The 20,041-nt window shown below is 38.9% G+C and overlaps 1 pseudogene; it reads right to left on the bottom strand.

The window, feature by feature from the left end:
* LOC103110922 (large ribosomal subunit protein uL1-like) overlaps positions 1 to 19,569 on the bottom strand; it is a 30,987-nt pseudogene extending 11,418 nt beyond the window's left edge.
* Positions 19,570 to 20,041: the final 472 nt, after the last annotated feature.

The following is a 20,041-nucleotide window of genomic DNA, read 5'->3' as shown; positions in this document are numbered from 1 at the left end:
ACATGGAACTCTGGTGGTAGGAACTGTATAACTGTATTCCTGTTATCTTCAGTTCAGTTATAGTATTAGCTTGTTCTGCTAATTGGCCTTTTAGTTCAGCTATTTCAGATTTCATTTCTTTAATCACCTCAAGGTAGCTAGTATTTTCCTTGAGGGTCTCATTCGTTGTTTCCCTATTTCTGATAGCTCTTTCCTCCATAGTTGTATTCATTTCTGTGATTATTAGGTTTATTATTGATTGAATACTTTTCTTATCTATGGTTACTTCTGACTGATTTGGAGTTTCTTCTGGGATCCTGTCTTGATTCATTGTGATAGCAGTTTTATTTGCTCTTGGTTTAACCATTTTTTTTTAATGATGTGGTTTGTATTTTTCTGTTCTGTCATTCTAAAGTTGTTGTGTTTTGAGTACAAGCCATGCTATAGTAAAGTCTTGTCACAAATGCAGTAAAAAATCTCAGAAATTAGAAGAGTAGCCACTGAAGCAAGGACTGATACAGATAGCCAAATAACACATGATACCAGTTAGCCAAACAACACCTCCAATCCAAGAAAAAAAAAAAAGAAGAAGAAGAGAAAGGAAAAAAGGCAAAGCAAGAATAGATAATTATGCAAATCTACCGTCTACTATAAATTCTAAGGATATCAAGAGGAGAAAGGAAAGTAGAAACACACACACACACACACATACACACACACACATACACACAGAGTCCACTCTGAGTCAGATTTCTCCCACAAAATAATCCACAAACGAGTGTCAATGAATTCAGAAAGCAAAAGATGATTAGCTAGGAGGAGAGAAAAAGGTAGTAGGGAGAGGAGAGAGAAGCAAGTTCTCCCACAATGGATAGAGCAGTCAGTCATCTATCAATGGAAAAAGCAACAATTAATTTAAAAAGCAACAGTTAATTTTGGTCATCCTGAAGAGGAGGGAAAAGGGATACATCTATATAATAATAGTAATAATAAAATAAAATAGAATAAAAACCCTAACAGTCAGTCTGCAGCTTGGGTAGCTCCAGTTTGGCTGCACATAGCCGGTCCCCTTCCTTAACCAAACAAAGACATCCAATTATAAGAAGTATATAAAACACAGACAGACAAACAAACAAAACCTCCAGCTAGTCCTTCCCAGGCAGTGCTGAGGCTCTGATTGGTTAGGTATTCTGTCACTCAAATAGAGCTCCAGCCCCCTTTGAAAAGGAAAAAGAAAAGGAAAAGAAAAAGGCTTGGAATGACAACCCTACTGAGCCAGAAACCTTGGTAAAGAAAATAGCTCTACAGAAAGCCTGCTAGGAGAGGCTAGCCAGCCTGTGGGGGCTGGTTCTGGGGTGGGGGAGTAGGGTGAGTTCAGAAATAATCAAGCCAAATATTTCCCTTTCTTTGTCCATTTGGCCTGTGTTTGCCAGCCCAAGAGTGGCTTATAGGACTCTTTTTTGGTGTCACCCAACTCCTTATTCACTCTTTCATGGATGCACCAGATATCCTACCCTCACCTTAAAAAAAAATATTTAGTTATTTACTCATGATAAAGGAGAAAGAGAAAGAACCAGACATCACTCTGGTACATGTGCTGCCGGGGGTTGAACTTGGGACTTCATGGAAGAGAATCCAATGCTTTATCCACTGTGCCACCTCCTGGACCACAAGAAGAATTTTACTTTGTAGTGACAGTTTAAAGCAGCAAGACACTTGTCAGAGATGACATATGTTAACATCCTAAAGATGGTCTGGTGAAATACATCATTAGGCCAGTGTGCAGTGTTACCAAGTACATGACCTAGGTTGAAGCTGGACCTCAACCTTATGAAAGGAAGCTTGAGTGCTGCGATTTCACCCAGCTTCCCTCCACCTCTGACTCTGTAGCTGAAAAAAATCCAGAGTAGTGAAGCCCTAGAGAGAAGACAAAATAGCCCAGATATCATGGACATGATGCTAATGATGATGACATACAGAATAAAATCTGCTTTACTCATTTTTTAAGCCCCATGCCCCCTTTCTTTTAATAAAAGAATCTGCTTGTGAGAGGATAAGGGTCATGCTATAAAGAAGCTGAGCATAAAAAGAAGCTTCTTGTAGTACCCATGGCCATTTTTCAGGACGACTGGTCAAAAACAGCTCAGGTGTGAGATATTCCAGATCTCTCCTCCACCTGGCCCCATGGCCACCTGCATATATATACCAAAGACAGGAGACATGGATGACCTCAGAACAAATGGTGTTTTCAACTCATCTCCTAGCATATCAGAAGAAGGAAGTTTGTTCCAGTTCCCCCACCCTTAGTAGTCTTTTCCTTTCTTCTCTAGAGAATAAAGTTCTTTTTCTTTCAGTTTTTCTCCATTTCAAGTTCTTGCTTTTAGTCCATTATCTTTCAGATACAAGCCTCGCTCTTAACTGGCACACATTTTCTCACACATGATCAGTGGGAGCAGAAAACCCATTCTAGATGAGGTACATGCATGCAAATTAACTCCTGTTAAGTGAGAAGGAACTTCCTGGTTTTCCATGATGTCCTATTGAAACAGGGTGCTAGAATCTAGTTTGGAGAGGGTAATAAGTTTGCAGGTGGTACTTGATCCGGTGGCTGAACCAAAACTTCCACAGATTCATCTTCTTTTTCCTAGTTTTATTTCATACATAGAATATTGGATTAAGTTTCCTCAGTTCTCTCTTTGGGGTCTGGAAGCCTCATTCCTACTTTCTGTCTATTCATCTGAGTAAAACTGCTGCAGGGTTCCTCTGATTTCACTTTTACAGCTGTCTCCTCTGTCTTTAACTGTTAACTTTTGTAAAATGCAATACATCTAAATTACTGGAAAAACTTGATGAATGAAACACACAAAAGACACAGGAATAAATATGTCACCTTTGAGCATCATTACTAGAAAAATGGACTCCACTTTACTCTAATTACTAACAACATTTCTAAATCTGTCACCTAGTGTGATCATCTCAGCATATCCTAGTAGAGAACAATTTTCAGAATGTATTTTTGTAAAAGATTTGGATAACACTGCTATTCACTGAGTTGGGAAGTACGTCAACAAAAGGTCATTGGGAACTTGGGTTCATGTGTTTATTCTTTCACTTTGGGTCTTGTGCTCATAAGTGGCTTACACTCCTGTATTTTCCAATGAATAATTTCTACTTTTATTTATTATTAAAATTATTTAATGAGGGAGAGAGAGAAAGAGAGAGAGAGAGAGAGAGAGAGACTTACCCATAATCAAACCCTATGTCCTATTTGCAGAGTCATCTCCCTGGAAGCATTTTTCTTATCCAATTTCAGTTTTAGTTTTTTTTTTCCTCAGTTGCAATTATTTGAATACCAAAGATGATATCCACTTATTTGGATTAAAATAAATATTTGTTGGGTGGAGTGTAGATAGCATAATGGTTATGCAAACAGACTCTCATGCCGGAGGCTCCAAAGTCCCAGGTTCAATCCCCCACACCACCATAAGCCAGAGCTGAACAGTGATCTGGTAAAAATAAATAAAAATAAATAAATAAATATTTGTTTTATTACTCACCACATCTTCTTGACATGGTGTTTATCCCAGGTAGGGATAAAAACAAACAAACCAAAAAAACCGTGAACTTTACCAGTTACTTATCATTTTGTCTAAGTGACTTGTGAGTGTCCACATCATTGTTTTCATTTTCCTAAATAAAGTATGAGATGTCCGATCAAGGTCTCTTCATTTCATTGTGAAACATATTATGATGTACCAGATGTGATGGATGGGAGAGACACTTTGGTCTCATTCCCTCACAACAATTTCTGTGAGTTCCTTTTATCATGGTGATTTGTTATTTAAAATACATTGATTTTCTTTCATTGTAACAAATATAAATCTTTCGGAAAGTTGCACTATGTTTGGTAAAACAATAAAATATACAAAATTTTCCATTGTTATCTGGTTGGTCAAAACAGAATTCATTTTTTTTTCCCCATTCAAAGTGATCCAGACTTGAGTTTCTCATCTCACTAATAAACAATTCAAATAACAATTAGTTGTGGTGAGACAGAACATTTCTGTGTTAAAATTACCTCCTATTTGCATGGTACATTTCTTTAATTCATAAACTTTTAAATTGAGGATATCTTATTATCTACTTTATCTATTTTTGAATCATTTATTGTCTCCACATCCTCTAAATAGAGTGCTGATGAGAAATCTAAACCTGTCTGTTTATAATATCCCAAAACAACGAACACTTGCCAGTGTACATTGGGACTGATGTGACATCATACAAGCCCAAAGCAGATCTCTTGTTTCCCCTGAAAGCTTCCTCTTCCACAGTCAACAGGAGCTGCCACCTAGTAAATATGCGTAATGGGCCATCAGTGAATCACTGCAGCATGAAAATGTGTTTCTGTGGCAGCAGCAATGCAATTAACCATTGTTTCAGTAATATTTTGGAGCAAAGAAAAAAAAGGAACCCATGGCAACATTTCTCAGACAATGATTAATATGTGAGAGATTCTCCAACTTTCCCATCTCACACCCCATTTGACAGAATCCGTAAGAGTATATGGGGGTGAATGGAGGGCTGCACTGAAGAGAAAAGACACTTTAGTGGTGGGTGAGGTGGGACAGCACATATTCAGGGGGAGATATAAAGTGGTATCCCTGAGACCACAATCTTGTTAAAAATTTTTTTTCCTTAATAAAATTTAATAAAAAAGACTTCTATCTAAAATGAAGTTTCACTCTTGATGAGTAGAAGTCTGAATTCTGCTTGCTTTTTAAGATAGCATTTGAATTCTTTGCTGTCATTTTATTAATGTTCAATTTGTATTTATCAATTTTTTTCCTAACAGCAGCATATAGATTATCCAGGAATTTATTATATAGAGAGTCTCTGTCTCAGTTCCAGATGTGCTGAATTGAGATCTCTTCCTAGCTTGCCTCCCAGGTGTTTCATATATGTTACAGGTCCTGGTATCATGATGATTATGACTTAGTGACAGGCACCAGCAATTGAGATAGAGCAGCTTAAGTTATCACTTCACACACACACACACACACACACACACACACACACACACACACACACACTATGGTTATGTTGTGTTATTTTATGACCAGCCAATTCCTCTCCTGGGGCCATATCCTAAGGAACCAAGCACACCAATTTCAAAATATGTATGTAGATCTATGTTCATAGCAGCACAATTTATAATAACCAGAACCTGAAAGCAACCCAGGTGTCCAACAGCAGATGAGTGGCTGAGTCAGTTGCTGTATGTATATATATATATATATATATATATATATATATACACAAATTGGAATATAACTCAGCTTTTAAGAATGGTTAACTCACCTTTTTCTCCTCATCTTGGGTGGAGCTTGAAGGAATCATGTGAAGTGTGATCATCCAAAAAGAGGAGGGTGACTGACTATGGGGTAATCTCACTCATAGACGTTGAGAAATAAAAACAGAAAAGGAAACATAAAGAAGAACTTGGATTGGGTTTGGTGTATTGCACCAAAGTAAAGGACTGGGAGGTAGGGGGGTGGGAGTCAGGTCCTGGTGCATGATGGTGGAGGAGAACTTAGGCTGGGGGTGAAAAGTAGTTTGCAGAAAACCGAGAAATTCTACACATGTACCAATGCCTGTATTTACTAACTACTGTAAACCATTAATCCTCTCAAATAAGAAAATGACACATGTTTAGATGATATGGATAAACAGACAGATGGCAAGCACCAAGCAGGTAAACCAGAATGTGCTATAAGAGGTCCCACTTAAAATTAACTGATGCTTCTGATAATATGCCTTTAAGTACAGTGTAAATTTAGTCACTAAACTGGGTCAGTTGAAAATACTTTCAGAATGCTGCAGCCCTTGTGGCCCTTGAAGACATATATGTGCTTTCTTCTGATAGGTGACACATAGATCTGGGAGAGAGAAAGACAACATGCAGCAAAGGTTATAGGAAGTTCATTAGAAAAAATAAGTTAAGAAAAAGTCACCAAGAGAAGGAACGGGCAGACAGTAAAAAGTAGCTATCAGAGAAAGTCTTGTCAGCAAAGAGAGCCAACTGCCTGCTGGTGGGCAGTAGGACACTGGTTATGTAGCTTTCAGTTGAAACTGGCATTCTGTGTCAGCATAACTAACCAAATGATCTTTTTGCATTTAGCAAGTTTCCAATAATAGGAGTCTGATGCCCCAAACTTTAATGATTCACTTAGGGCAGGAATTAGCCTGCAGTTTATATAACCTAAGAAATCATGAATTTCTGGCAGTCAAGTCACAGTTCTTTATGTTAAATGTCCTATCAATCAGAGAACCCTTAGGTTATTTTTCACACAAATTACTTTTAAAACAATCTCTTCCTCCAATTTCATATTTGTGCAGTTCAAACAGAACTTAAATGATGATAATTTTGTATTTATTCTTGTTGGATTTCATACGATAAATGATGACTTTCAGTCCAGCTATTAAGAACTAACAGATATATATTCTATTAGATCATGAAATATCAGTCCAGCTCAAATCTGGAACATCATATTTGATAAGTGTGCTCCCAGTTTCAGTGTATTATAAATCTCCTGAATGAGAAGAAATAGAGGGCAGAAACTGGTGATTTCAGAGATTAGTTTTTTAAAAATATTTTATTTATTCCCTTTTGTTGCCCTTGTTGTTTTACTATTGTAGTTATTTTATTATTGTTGTTGTTGATGGCGTCGTCGTTGGATAGGACAGAGAGAAATGGAGAGAGGAGGGGAAGACAGAGGGGGAGAGGAAGATAGACACCTGCAGACCTTCTTCACTGCCTGTGAAGCGGGTCCTTGCATTTTGAGCTTGACCCCCTGCGCTACCGCCCGACTTCCAAGAGATTAGTTTTTAAAGATAGATTCCTAATATCTCTGATAGTGATTATTCCACCAGCTACAAATTCACCTTCCTCAACTTCTCTCCAGCCTATTTCCCCCAAATAATTAGTTAAAGAAAATGACAAATTTTGCTAAATGCCTTGTTGACTTCATTACAATGTCTCACATCCTTCCCTTTTTCCACTACTATTGGGAATCAACATAAAGACAATTTGGGGTTTAACTCAACACAGTTTTTAAGCTGTATTTACTGTCTGAAGTCTTTTGTATCTAAAACACATGCACTTATCTTGAGGGGGTTTTCACATTTCCCCCCAACCAGCGAATGTATCTGATTAGGAATACTCTACAATTGAGTGAAACAATACTTACCACATGTGTGCTTAACCAGGAGCACCGCCTCCTGGCCCCAAGTGAAACAATACTTGTCAAGTGGAAACATTCTGGCTCTTCCCTGTAACAGTTTTCAATAGCTTCTCCACAGAGTTTTAAGCACCCTAAGAAGTATCTAGAGAATCACTTTAATAGAAAAGGTCACAGGCATTTTTTGTGGAAGAGCAGATTATGCACTTTAGATAAATTCCTTTTGATCCAAATTACCAAAATGGATCCAATTAGAAGGGACTGTGGGTACCATTCATGAAGCTCTGCTGATATCTTCTCTATTGTCTTCAATTCCTTTAGAGCTATTTATCTTTTATGTTTTGTCGATATATTTTGTCTATTGTCTTCAATTCCTTTAGAGCTATTTATCTTTTATGTTTTGTCGATATCCTATCTTCACATTAGGCTGCCGGTTTCTTAATGAAAGAGGACAAAGGTCAATATTCTTTTGAAACTCTAGTACAATTGAAACAGGGTCAAAACAGAAACACTTCTGGGTTTGTCTGCTTATGTCCATTAAGAGCCTTGTAGCATCATTTGAACTAGCAATATATATATATGTATATGTATATGTATATGTATATGTATATGTATATGTATATGTATATGTATATGTATATGTATATGTATATGTATATGTATATATATGCTTTATTATATAAAACAAATAAGAAACACTGCACAATTTGAGTGTTGAGTGATTCCCTAAATCTGCCCCCTCACTCCCACCCCCAAGTCCTTTTCTTGAGCCACTTTTAAAAGTTTTGCGATCTCTGCTACTAGTCTAGAGGGTCAGGCAAAGTTCATTCAGTCTTCATGCAAATAACTACATTGTTTTCAGATGTGGAGACTAGTGGGTTCCAGGTTCCAGATTCCAGGTCATCAGAGGATTCTTTCTCTCCAAAGTATCCTTTTCCAAGATTGCAGGTCCTTTTTTCAATTCTCTTTTGCAAAGAGGCCATTTTCCCAGGGTGTTGCTAGGAGGGCTTCTCTCAGTTGAATCACTCACTGCCTTTCAGGTGACCAGGTGGGATTGGAAGCACCTGTTTCTAGGCCAGAAGGCTGGCTCCTCTCATGCAAATCACCCTCCACTGCTTTTGCTGGTTTATAGGTTGGAAATGATAGTTTTCAGACCTGCAGACTAGCTTGCTCAAACAGTCAATGTTTTTCCCAGTGTTGGAAAGTAGCACATTTTTTTTTAAAGAACTAATGTTTCTGGCAGATATCTAAGGGTGTTGAAGTTCACAAAGCCAATAAAAATAAAAGAAATAGCAAGAGTAAAGAGTACTGAAGATTATGTAAACTAAGTAGCTCACTGTTTTTTCAGAAGTGGAAAAAATCATCCTTTAGTTTTTTTAAAAGCAATGTAACAGTAGGAAAGTTAGTTTACCTGGACTAAAACCCACAGTATACTACATGGGCATACTGCAACATACTGTGCAGATCTTTACTGCTATGGTATGACTTGTTTCTTTTTCCCTGAAATTGTGACTTGGAAGTCTGAAGCCCCAATGATGAAAAAAAAAAAAAAAAGAAAGAAAGAAAGACAAGAAAAGGCAATGTAGAAGATATAGAAGGAATAAAATAGAACTCAAAAATTGGAATTTTACCTAAGAGAGAAAATGCTTGTTCAAATATATTTAGTTATCTTTGCATGCACTGGCCCATAGTGTTCTATAAGAACTGCAAATTAATTACCTTAGTCATAGGATTAGTGTAAGTCAACAGAAAAAGGAAAAAGAGGACCCTCAAGATAGTCTCAGTGGAGATTGGAACAAAATTTATACTCACTTGGGCAATTTGATAAGTCACTCCCGACATTACAGTGCTCATAATGCTGTGGGGATGCAAAGAGGTGACAGGATAAAGGGCACAGATATCCTCTTTAAGCTCTGCTAGTAAGGTTCTAAACTCACACCAACAACTTATAGTGGATTTAGGGGACTCAGAAGCAGCTCTCTGAGGATTCCCTTCAGTATTTGTCTCCAGCTGCACACATTTGCATTATTTTGCATTTTATGGCTTCAGCTAGGTGGAAGGGGGAAATACTAGTACAAGATTCAGACATCTCGGTGATTCTGCTTCCTCTTCCAGGCTACTTGCAGGGGGCAGGGGAGAGAACGCTAATGTCCTTTCTTCAGAGGAGTCTTTTCCTTGGCAGATTCCTAACGACTAGTGTAATTTATCAAAACTATGTGGACTTTACTTAAATCAGTGCAAATATACCAATAGGGAAGTATGATGAATCTAATTACAATTTAATATTATTACTTGCATTTCTGTACTGAAAATTCAAAATAAGAGCCTCATTATTAATTAATTATTATTATTACTAATTAGGAGTTGATTATAAAACCACACAAAAAACAACCTACTGATTATTCTCTGTTTCAGAACTCTTAAAGTAGACAACTGTTCCACAGATTGATTCCACATCACTACTTACTTCTGGTGAAATATACCTGAGCAATATAATTGATGTGCCCAGGTAAATATGCTTCATGTATTGATTAAATTGGTATCTGAGGGGGAGTCGGGCTGTAGCGCAGCGGGTTAAGCGCAGGTGGCGCAAAGCACAAGGACTGGCAAAAGGATCCCGGTTCGAACCCCGGCTCCCCACCCGCAGGGGAGTCGCTTCACAGGCGGTGAAGCAGGTCTGCAGGTGTCTATCTTTCTCTCCTCCTCTCTGTCTTCCCCTCCTCTCTCCATTTCTCTCTGTCCTATCCAACAACGACAACAGCAATAATAACTACAACAATAAAACAACAAGGGCAACAGAAGGGAATAAATAAATAAAATAAATATTAAAAATAAATAAATAAATAAATAAATAAATTGGTATCTGAGGGGGTCAGGCAGTAGCACATCTAGTTAAGTGCATGCATCACAGTGCACAAAGACCCGGGTTCAAGCCTCTGGTCCCCACCTGCAGGGGGAAATCTTCATAAGTGGTGAAGCAGGGCTGCAGGTGTCTCTCTGTCTCTTTCCTTCTCTATCTCCCGCTACCCTTTCAATTTCTCTCTGTCTCTATCCAATAAAAAAGTTAGTCATATTTGAAAACTAAACATGCTTTCACATGCACATATTAAGTATTCAATGGTAATTACATCAACTTTAAGAAGTTTAATATATCTTACTGAAATACAAAATGTAATTTTTTACGTTAACACATTGGACTTTTTTTTTTTCAGAGAAGAGAGAGGGAGATGGAGATAGCCTTTTAGATTTACCACATAGTTTGAAATCATGTAGATGGCATGGAATCTTTTCATTGGGGATGTTCACATCAAAGAAGTTGACTGAATCATTATGTAAATATTATTTTACCTTCAGGAAACACTATGTGTTTCAGTGCTTTTGAATTCATTTCATTATGAATTTATAGATTCTCATTCTATGGGTCATGTGTGAAGTTCTGTCTTTGTTACCTAAAGTACTAGAATATCAATATATTGGATTGTCTCTATTTTTAAATACTTATTTATGTATTCCCTTTTGTTGTCCTTGTTGTTTTATTGTTGTAGTTATTATTTCTGTTACTGACTTCGTTGTTGTTGGATAGGACAGAGAGAAATGGAGAGAGGAGGGGAAGGCAGAGAGGGAGAGAAAAAGCTAGACACCTGCAGACCTGCTTCACTGCCTGTGAAGCAACTCCCCTACAGGTGGGGAGCCGGGGGCTTGAACCGGGACCCTTACTCCAGTCCTTGTGCTTTGGGCCATGTGCGCTTAACCAGCTGCGCTACTGCCTGACTCCCTCTCTCTTTTTTTAACTCCAGGTTGTATTAAAATAAACAAAGCATTTATTGTTTAGATATGCTTATTATGTATAAATAGAATGTGCTCAATGTTAGTAATATAAACATGTCAAAATTTAAATTTTTAATGAAAATATTTTGGGAGACAGAGAGAGAGAGAGAAGATGAAAGACCATAGCACAGAAGCTGCCTTCAGTTTGATAGGGGCTGGGTTAGAACCTGGACTGAACACATTGCAAAGCAGCACACTATCCAAGTGAGCTATTCTTCCAGCCTTAAAAGCCACTGTAAATGTGTAGTGTGTCCATATTGACAGGTATTTTTTTCTTTTTTTTTGTTTATTTATAAAAAGGAAACATTGACAAAACCATAGGATAAGAGGGGTACAACTCCACACCATTCCCACCACCAGAATTCTGTATCCCATCCCCTCCCCTGATAGCTTTCCTATTCTTTATCACTCTGGGAGTATGGACCCAAGGTCATTGTGGGATGCAGAAGGTGGAAGGTCTGGCTTCTGTAATTGATTCCCTGTTGAACATGGGCATTGACAGGTCAATCCATACTCCTAGCCTGCCTCTCTCTTTCCCTAGTGGGGTGGAATTCTGGGGAATCAGAGTTCCAGGACACATTGGTGGGGTTGTCTGTCCAGGTAAGTCTGGTTGGCATCATGATAGCATCTGGAATCTGGTGGCTGAAAAGAGAGTTAACATATAAAGCCAAACAAGTTGTTGACTAATCATGAAACTAAAGGCTAGAGTAGTGCAGACGAAGAGTTGGGGGGTGGTGATGGTGGTGGTCTCTGTTTTGTAGATAGCTAGTAGGCATATATTAGTTATATTCCTAAGGGCTTCTGACAGGTATTTTATAAAGAATGTACAAAATCTTACAGTGATTAAATGTTTATATCAAGAATATCACTCAACTCCGACTATTGACGATAATAGGAATAGGATCTGGGACCCAAGATATTCAAATCCTGTGTCTTACACTGCATATTCTTCCTAGCCCTTCATTGATTAGCAGAGATAGGGATCATCACTCAATAGAATGATCACCAAATATACACATTTAGAAAGCAGTATGTATGCTGTGATTCTACCATCTGGATTTTAAAGGCTGTGCTGAGCATATACAGACCTATCCTATACAGAACTGAGCTAAAAGTGCCAATAAGACAAAAACATGTGTTTGGTGGGGGGATCAGTTTAGGGAAAGCAGCACCCCTCTCACAGCACCCTGCAGGTATCCAGAAGAATGAGCTAGAGGCAGGGGCCAGAAGTGTCTGTGTATCTGCATATCTGGAGCTAGCACTCCCTTCTTCTCTGAGTGCAAAGGCCATAAAATGCAGAGGAAGGCAAATGTGAGTATCTGAAGACAAAGGCTGAAATATGTTCCCTGAAGGCTCTACCCTTTTCCAGAAGGGACTATAAAACTAAGAAGAGCATGAAGCTCCAACCCTACCCTCTTTCTCTTTCTGGAGTCTACCCATCTACATGGATTGCACAGTCTTCTCCTTTTCTGTCCTTACTTACTCCCAATAAATGCTCATCTCCCTGTGTCGGGAAATTGTGAGGATGTGGTAGAGCCTGGCAGGGCTTGACCTGAGGAGTGTGTCTATCCTTTCAGTCTCTCTCTCTACTGAGAGGTTGAGCAAGGAGGGAGAGGTGTAACCCCAAAGGTTTGCCCCATCTTATCAGACTCCCTGCCTCACAAAGCACCCTGCATTCCTGATACTATGGCCATTAGATAGAAAGAAAGGGGGAGATATTGGGCAATTGTGAGGAGCCTCACAAAGCACCCTGTATTCCCTGGTACTATGGCTTGTACTTTTATTATCTACATACCAATATTCTGTTTAGTATTACAGATGACTAAAGGTCTCCTTCCTAATTCCCCACAGGGTATTGCTAATCCTACCAGTTGAACCCCTAGCAGCAGTTGCTGGGGAGGTACATACCATTCCCTGCACCCTTTGCCTTTCTCCACCCCTTTCCTAACCATGTATGGTATTGTCAAGCCACTTCTGTTTCAGTCTTGTCTCTTCCGTGTCCTGAGCTAGAGGAGGGTGGGTGTGCGGACCAGGAGGTGGATGCTGGCCATTGCGGTTTGCACCACGTGGCTTAACCAGGTGTGCTCCCACCCAACTCTGGGGCATTCCAATGAATAAAGATTTGAATTGTCCTGCCACCACAAGCTTGGTTCCTGGGTCACCTCTCTCTCTCTCTCTCTCTCTCTCAACACTAGCCTGACATCCCTGAAACATGACAGTCTCTCTTATGATTCTTCCATGTAGGAGTCATTCTAGAACCCCAGAAGCGGGAACTGGGGAACCATCCCAGTTAGCTGCTCCCTCCCCCACAACAGATTCATCTCTGTTTTGTTACATATAAGGTGGTTGTGAATAGCAATTCAAATGTATAGTGGACTTTTCTTATTACTTTTTTTTTAACCAGAGCATTGCTCAGCTCTGGCTTACGGTGGTGCAGGGGATTGAACCTGGGCCTTTGAAGCCTCAGGCATGAGAGTCTGTTTAACCATTATGCTATCTACCCTGCCCGTCTTACTACTTTTATTTCATTTTTACTACACTCTTAAAAGTATGTAGGCTATTTTAATTTTAATTTTCAAATGGTATTTGTGTGAAGAGAGATACTTTGAGGTTATAACAACTTGAATTTAGAGCTCTGAGTTGCAGATGGAGAGATTATTCTTTTGCTTTGGTTTTTACAAAGCCTGCATTGTACAAGATATGGATGGATTGTAAAGTGGAAGTGCTCTACATTCTATCACCATTAGGATGCTTAATGACGTGGCACAAGAAGTACTTCACTTTCCTATTTAATGAGACATTATATATATTTTCATTTTGAGCACCAAACATGAAGGATTTTTTTTTATAATAATAAAAGGAAGACAAATTTTGCCCCATAGCATAAAGAACTACAAACAAATTTCTAACCACATAAATAAAATGTAACATATATCCCTTCTTATGTAACTTTCTTCTTTTCTTTCTACCTCCCTTCCACCTTACTTTCATCCTTCTTGCTTTCCTCTTTCACTCTCTTCTTGAAAATGTTATGCTTCTTGTTGAGAGCTATAAAATGGTGCAGCCACTTTAGAAATCATTGTGGTGGTTTCTGAAACTACCAGAGATATAGTTACTATGTGGTCACAACAATTCTACTTATAAATACCAAAGTATGTATAACTATGAATAGTCACAGAATACATGATAGCACAAAAACTGGGGCAGTTTAATACCCATGAAATCACAGAAGTGTTGAGCAACAGGAAGTACCTGGAGGGGGTGCCAGGCTGGAACACATGTTCCCCAGACACACCTGTGTGACTGGATAAAGGAAACTGCTGCTCAGCAAATGGGAGTGGCAACAGGTGTGGCTTGGAAAGGTGGAGGCAGGGCTTGGGTGTTATAAGCCAAACCGGTGGGCATGGTTTCTCTCTTTTTCTTTGCCTAGGTCACCATGTAGTAAGCTGCTTTTCAGACTCTCCCTCTCTCTTTCCTTTCCCTCTCCTTTTCCCTCTACCTCTCTTTTTCCCTCTCCCTCTCTCTAGGTGAGTGCCCCATCAATATGTAAATAAGAGAGCTCTCAGGGACTTCTCTCCCTTTCTGTCCTTCTCTCTTCTATCTTTGCCTAAGTGGAACTCCAACAAGATGTTGAGTAAGGGGTCTGTCTCTCTCTTTCTCTCTCTCTGCCTAACATGTAAATTTTCTCAGTTTTCCTGAATAGAGTTTAAAATTCCTGAAAATTATGTTCTCTCCTCAATTCTTTGTTGAGATTACATGTGAGGAACTTTTCAATGTTGGGGAAACAAACCGTGGGTCAATTCCTCCCAATACACATGGATAATGACCTGTTCATATGGTGAGATACCACTCCTTTATAAAGAATTATCTATCATTGGTTGAATTTACATGAAATTCTCGGAAAGGGTCAGTGTATAGAGACAGAAAGTGGACTGCTGTTTTCCTAGGACTAAGGCGGGTAAAGTAGATAGAGGACTTAGGATGTGACAGCTTAATTATCTAGATTCATTTTGAAATAATATAATATTCAAAAATTGCTTATAGTTTTGAATGCCCAAGTCCATGACCTTCTAAAAGCTATAAAATTGTATATTTTGTATTAGTATGTTATGTGGAAATTGAATTACATCTCAGTCCAATATTTAAAAACAACAAATGACAACAATACATGAAGAAAATTTTAAGGGGGAGGGTAGTAGTGTAGCAGGTTAAGTGCACACAGTGCAAAGTGCAAAGATTCTGGTAAGGACTACTGGTCCAGCCCCTGCCTCCCCACCACTTGGGGGTCACTTCACAAGCAGGAATCAAGTCTGCAGGTGTCTTTCTCTCCCTCTCTCTGTCTTTCCCTCCTCTCTCTACTTCTCTCTGTCCTATCCAAGAACAAGGACAATAATGAAGGCAACAAAATGGGGAAAATGGCCTCCAGGAGCAGGAAAAAAAAAAGAACATCTTATAAATGTAACTATGAAGAAGAAAAGGGAGGTTGAGAATGAAGAAGGGAGGGATAGAGAAAAGAAAGCTCATAGGATTCAGTTGACTTATCTTGGGGAAGTAGGTAGTGTAATGAGAAGGTACACCTCCCTCTTATGAGGTGATCATTTGCTTCCTACTTGATTATGAATCCCAGGATATTGACTACAATATTGAAAGTATACATATCTTTTTCAATGCAAATTTTTTAGTGTGTAAGGATTATGATTAATTTTTGTGTACATGAGATTTCACAAATTAAATTTATGATTTGTGAGACTGAAAAGTATACAGGGAAATATTTAAGAGGCAAGAAAATGTAAAAGGTAAAACCAGGGGGCCTGGCAGTAGCGCCAGGTTAAGGAAATTGAATTATATCTCAGTCCAATAGCTACAAACAACAAGTAACAACAATACATGAATAAATTTTAAAGGGGAGGGTAGCGGCAGCACAGCAGGTTAAGTGCACATGGCGCAAAGTGCAAGGACAGGCATAAAGATCCCGGTTGGAGCCCCAGGTTCCCCACCTGCAGAGAGGTTGCTTCACAAGCAACCTCTTGTGAAGCAGGTCTGCAGGTGTTTATCTTTCTCTTCTCCTCTGTCTTCCCCTCCTCTCTGGATTGCTCTCTGTCCTATCCAACAACAACAGCAATAATGGCAACAACAATAATGATAAACAACAAGGGCAGCAAAAGTGGGAAAATAGCCTTCAGGAGCAGTATATATAAAGGTAAAACCAGTCAACGTAGATTATTTTGCACTTAAAATTTCCATTAATGTTGATTCAAAGTGTGACTAATATACAGAAATCCTAATTATACAACAACTTCAAAGCAACTTTAAAGGGCATTTCAAATGGTGGGAACATGAATTGAATGGCACAAATTAAATTTCTCAATATCCTGCTCTAGTTGACTGAGTTACCTCCCAGATTCTTCACTATTCTCATTAGTAAAACCACTGCATTAGGTGATTACTATATCATTAACTCTAGGAAATAACATGTTTGAGACATCAAATTGTTCTCTCTCTCTCTCTTTAATCAACAAGGTGTTTTAATGACTATTAGTGGAGAGCAGAGGTATAACTCCAGGTCATTTCCATGAACTCACAAGTTGTCACGTAGAGTAAAAAAAAAAAAAAAAAAAAAGCCCTGTCCCTACAGATATAGTAAACATTATATTTTCCATTGCCAACAAGTTAGCCATGATATGAGGTTATAGAGAAACATGCTGGGTGTCTTCACACTGGTAATTCTCACTTGTTATTGTCTCATGGATCCGATTTCAACCAGCAGGGGGGACTTAATGAGAGTAGAGCAGCACTGCAGGATTTTCTCTTTGTGTGTCTTTATTTCTCTCTGTCTCTATCAGGAAAAAGAAAAAAGAACAGAAAAGAAAGAGAAAAATAAAAAGAAAAGAAAATAGCTACCTGGAGTGGTGGAGTTATCGTGAAGGTCCTAAACCTTAGGAAAAACTCTGGGAGAAAACAAACATTATAAAAGTTATTGAAATAAAACATTTATTTCTCCTTAGTAACACTGGTATATCAATAATAGCTACCTGATTATGGCAAAACATTGAAATGTACTTAAGAGAATTTTATAGAAAATGACTGTTCTGTGCAGACTAGAAAGATGGGGAACTCAATGTGTATTTTACTATTACATTTTAATATTCTACTTTCCATAGAAGTTGATCAATTATAAGTCATCAAAGGGAAATCATTAGGTTTTGGAACTCAGTACAGCTGAGATTAAAGTTAAGAGCTGGAGTGCTAGTTAGTTAATCATGTTCTTTGGCTCCAATTTTGTTATTCACTGAGAAATGTCATTTAAAAGGCTGTTAATTGGCTGCTAATGACGTCTGTGTTATTGTAAGGAGCGCATGACTTATGATGAGTCTATGTTCCCGAGTAAAGATAACGTGTGCTCTAGCGTTTATATCCCAGCATATTGGGAAGAGACTGCTTCTTGACTGGGATCAAACTAAGTATTTATAGAAAATTTTAACCAAATGATAATGAAGTGCTATATCACTAGCCATGGACACCTGAAATCATTTTCATTTCAAATGGACAGAAACAAAACAAAGAAGAGGGAGTTATATTTGTGAGTTCTGTGAGCAATAAAGCATGAGAGGTCAATTAGGGGTATTTAGTCAATAAGTAACCAATCTACAGAGTCTAGCTGAGGGGAACATTAGGGCTTTCTGGGTAAGACTATGGGTTGCCTTACAATGTAAACTGATGACATTTTAAAAATTATTTTTACTGATTTAATAATGATCAACAAGACCATAGGATAAAAGAGATACAATTACACACAATTCCCACCACCAGAGTTCTGTATTCCATCCCCTCCATTAGAAGCTTCCCTATTCTTTATCCCTCTGAGAGTGTGGACCCAGGGTCATTATGGGGTGCAGAATGTAGAAGGTCTGTCTTCTGTAATTGTTTCTCTGCTGGACATGGGTGCTTGCAGGTCGATCCATAACCCCAGTCTGTTTGTATTTTTCCTTAGTAGGGTAGGGCTCTGAAGAGGTGGGTTCCAGGACACATTGGTGAGGTCATCTACCCAGTGAAGTCAGTTTGGCATCATGGTAGCATCTGCAACTTGGTGGCTGAAAAAACATTAAGACATAAAGCAGAACAAATTATTTAATAATCAAGAAACCAAAGGAAAAAATATAGTAAATTATATCTGGGATCTCCATTTTGGAAAAAGCTAGTAGGTCTATTTTTGGCATATTCCAAGGGACCTACGACTAGACTACTAATTTTGACTGAGCCCAACAGCTAACATACAGGTGAGCCAAAGGTACTGCGATGAAATTTTTCAAAATTCTAATCATGTCAAAATCATCCATATCTCACTAAGGTGATTTGAACCATGAAAATGATGACAATGCCTAAAAATTCTTAGGCAGACAATTTTGACTTTGGGCATATGAAAATTCCACAGGGTCCATTATAGGGAGAAACTGGTAGCATGGAGGCCTGAGGCAGAAGACATAAAAGAGAGAATGAAAAGGAATGAAAAGACTCAGAAGAGGGAAGAAAGTGCAGGAGGTCTTTTAGTTGTACCATTATCAGAAGTTGCTGAGACATAGTAAAGATGGGATTGTCCTCTGCACTCCTAGTTGCCAGAACCCAGGGAACTAAAACAGTCAAGTGCTCAATTCAAACTTTCCCTTGGATGCAAATACCTCAAGTGGATCTTGTGTAAAAGCACTCAGAGCACCTGCTGGACTGTAACTATTGGCCCATCTCAGCTGTTCACACAAACAGCCATCCATCCCTGGTCAGAGAATTCAGCCAGTGCACTTGCTCTAGCCATCCCTGACTACTGGGTTTAGTTGACCACCTGTCTGCAATTGGAAGACCATTTCAAGAAGAGCATATGTCCCTGCTCTGTCTGTACACTGGCTAGCAGAACTCAACCTGATCCTTCTCTCTCTTCAAACGCATATCAGAAGACCCTTTCTGGTCATGAGTTGTCCCTGTGTGCCTTACCCCTTAGCACCTTAGCCTAGTTTCCTGCCAGGGAGCCAGTATATAGACCTACTGCCAGAGCTGTGGTCCTTTTGTGTCTGGACACCAACCCCAATGAGGCCTTCTAAGTCTGTTGCCAATTCCCATGACATTTAAATCTAAACACCAGGTCCCCTGCCCATGGGGGAGGTGATGGAGTAGTGCTGTGATTCTTCTCAGTCTTTCTGTGTCATTTTCTTTCTCTGTCTCTATCTAAAATAAATTTAAAAATTAAAATGAAAGAAATTATATTACAGGAACAGTAATATTATACATGCAGTAAGTCCCCAGTTGTTGCGATGCAGTATAGTGACAACAGGAAGTCACTGCCTTGGCGACAGAGAATGCAGTGATCTGTGCAGGTGCACGGTGGATGGTGGGTTGGCCTGGTCTTTGCCGGTGTACAAGGCATTGTGGGTGGACTGAAAAGCACAGCCAGCCGGAAGTCCACTCTTTTTGGCTGCTGCTTCTTCTCCTGGTCAGATGCATCTTGGCTGAGGTTGTTCGAGCAAGGTTCTGCCATGGCTACTTCTCCTGGGACCTGAACATGTGTGACACAGCTAACTGGTAAACTCTAAGACTTTCCTATTGCCATGAGCAACCTATACCTCAGCTGGTAATTGTTTATCTCATGGGACTGTACTTTCGACAGCTATTCACGGACTTTATGGACCTAGCATATTCTTAACCCCTGATGATAATTGCTTATTTTTCAGTACCTAGATATTTGCCTTTTGCCCTCGTATTCCCCTAATAAAACCTTGAATTGTTTAAACCTTTCTCCAGTCACCCAACAGTCCGTTCCTTACATGTCACACAGCAGCAAAAGTCCTTTTGTAATAGTTATAACACCTAATTTCTATATAAATAAATCAATGAGTTGGCATGTTAATAAGACCAAAAGATAAGTGAAGGCAATAACCCAGAAATAGAGTGAAGCCTGGATTTGACTTTCTCCCTAGAGGTGTTTGTCATACTGGATGACACTGAGCTTG

Source organism: Erinaceus europaeus, chromosome 7, assembly GCF_950295315.1.
Source record: "Erinaceus europaeus chromosome 7, mEriEur2.1, whole genome shotgun sequence".
Taxonomy (NCBI): domain Eukaryota; kingdom Metazoa; phylum Chordata; class Mammalia; order Eulipotyphla; family Erinaceidae; genus Erinaceus; species Erinaceus europaeus.
The sequence above is the reverse complement of the archived record's forward strand: the minus strand, read 5'-3'. Positions and strand labels throughout refer to the sequence as shown.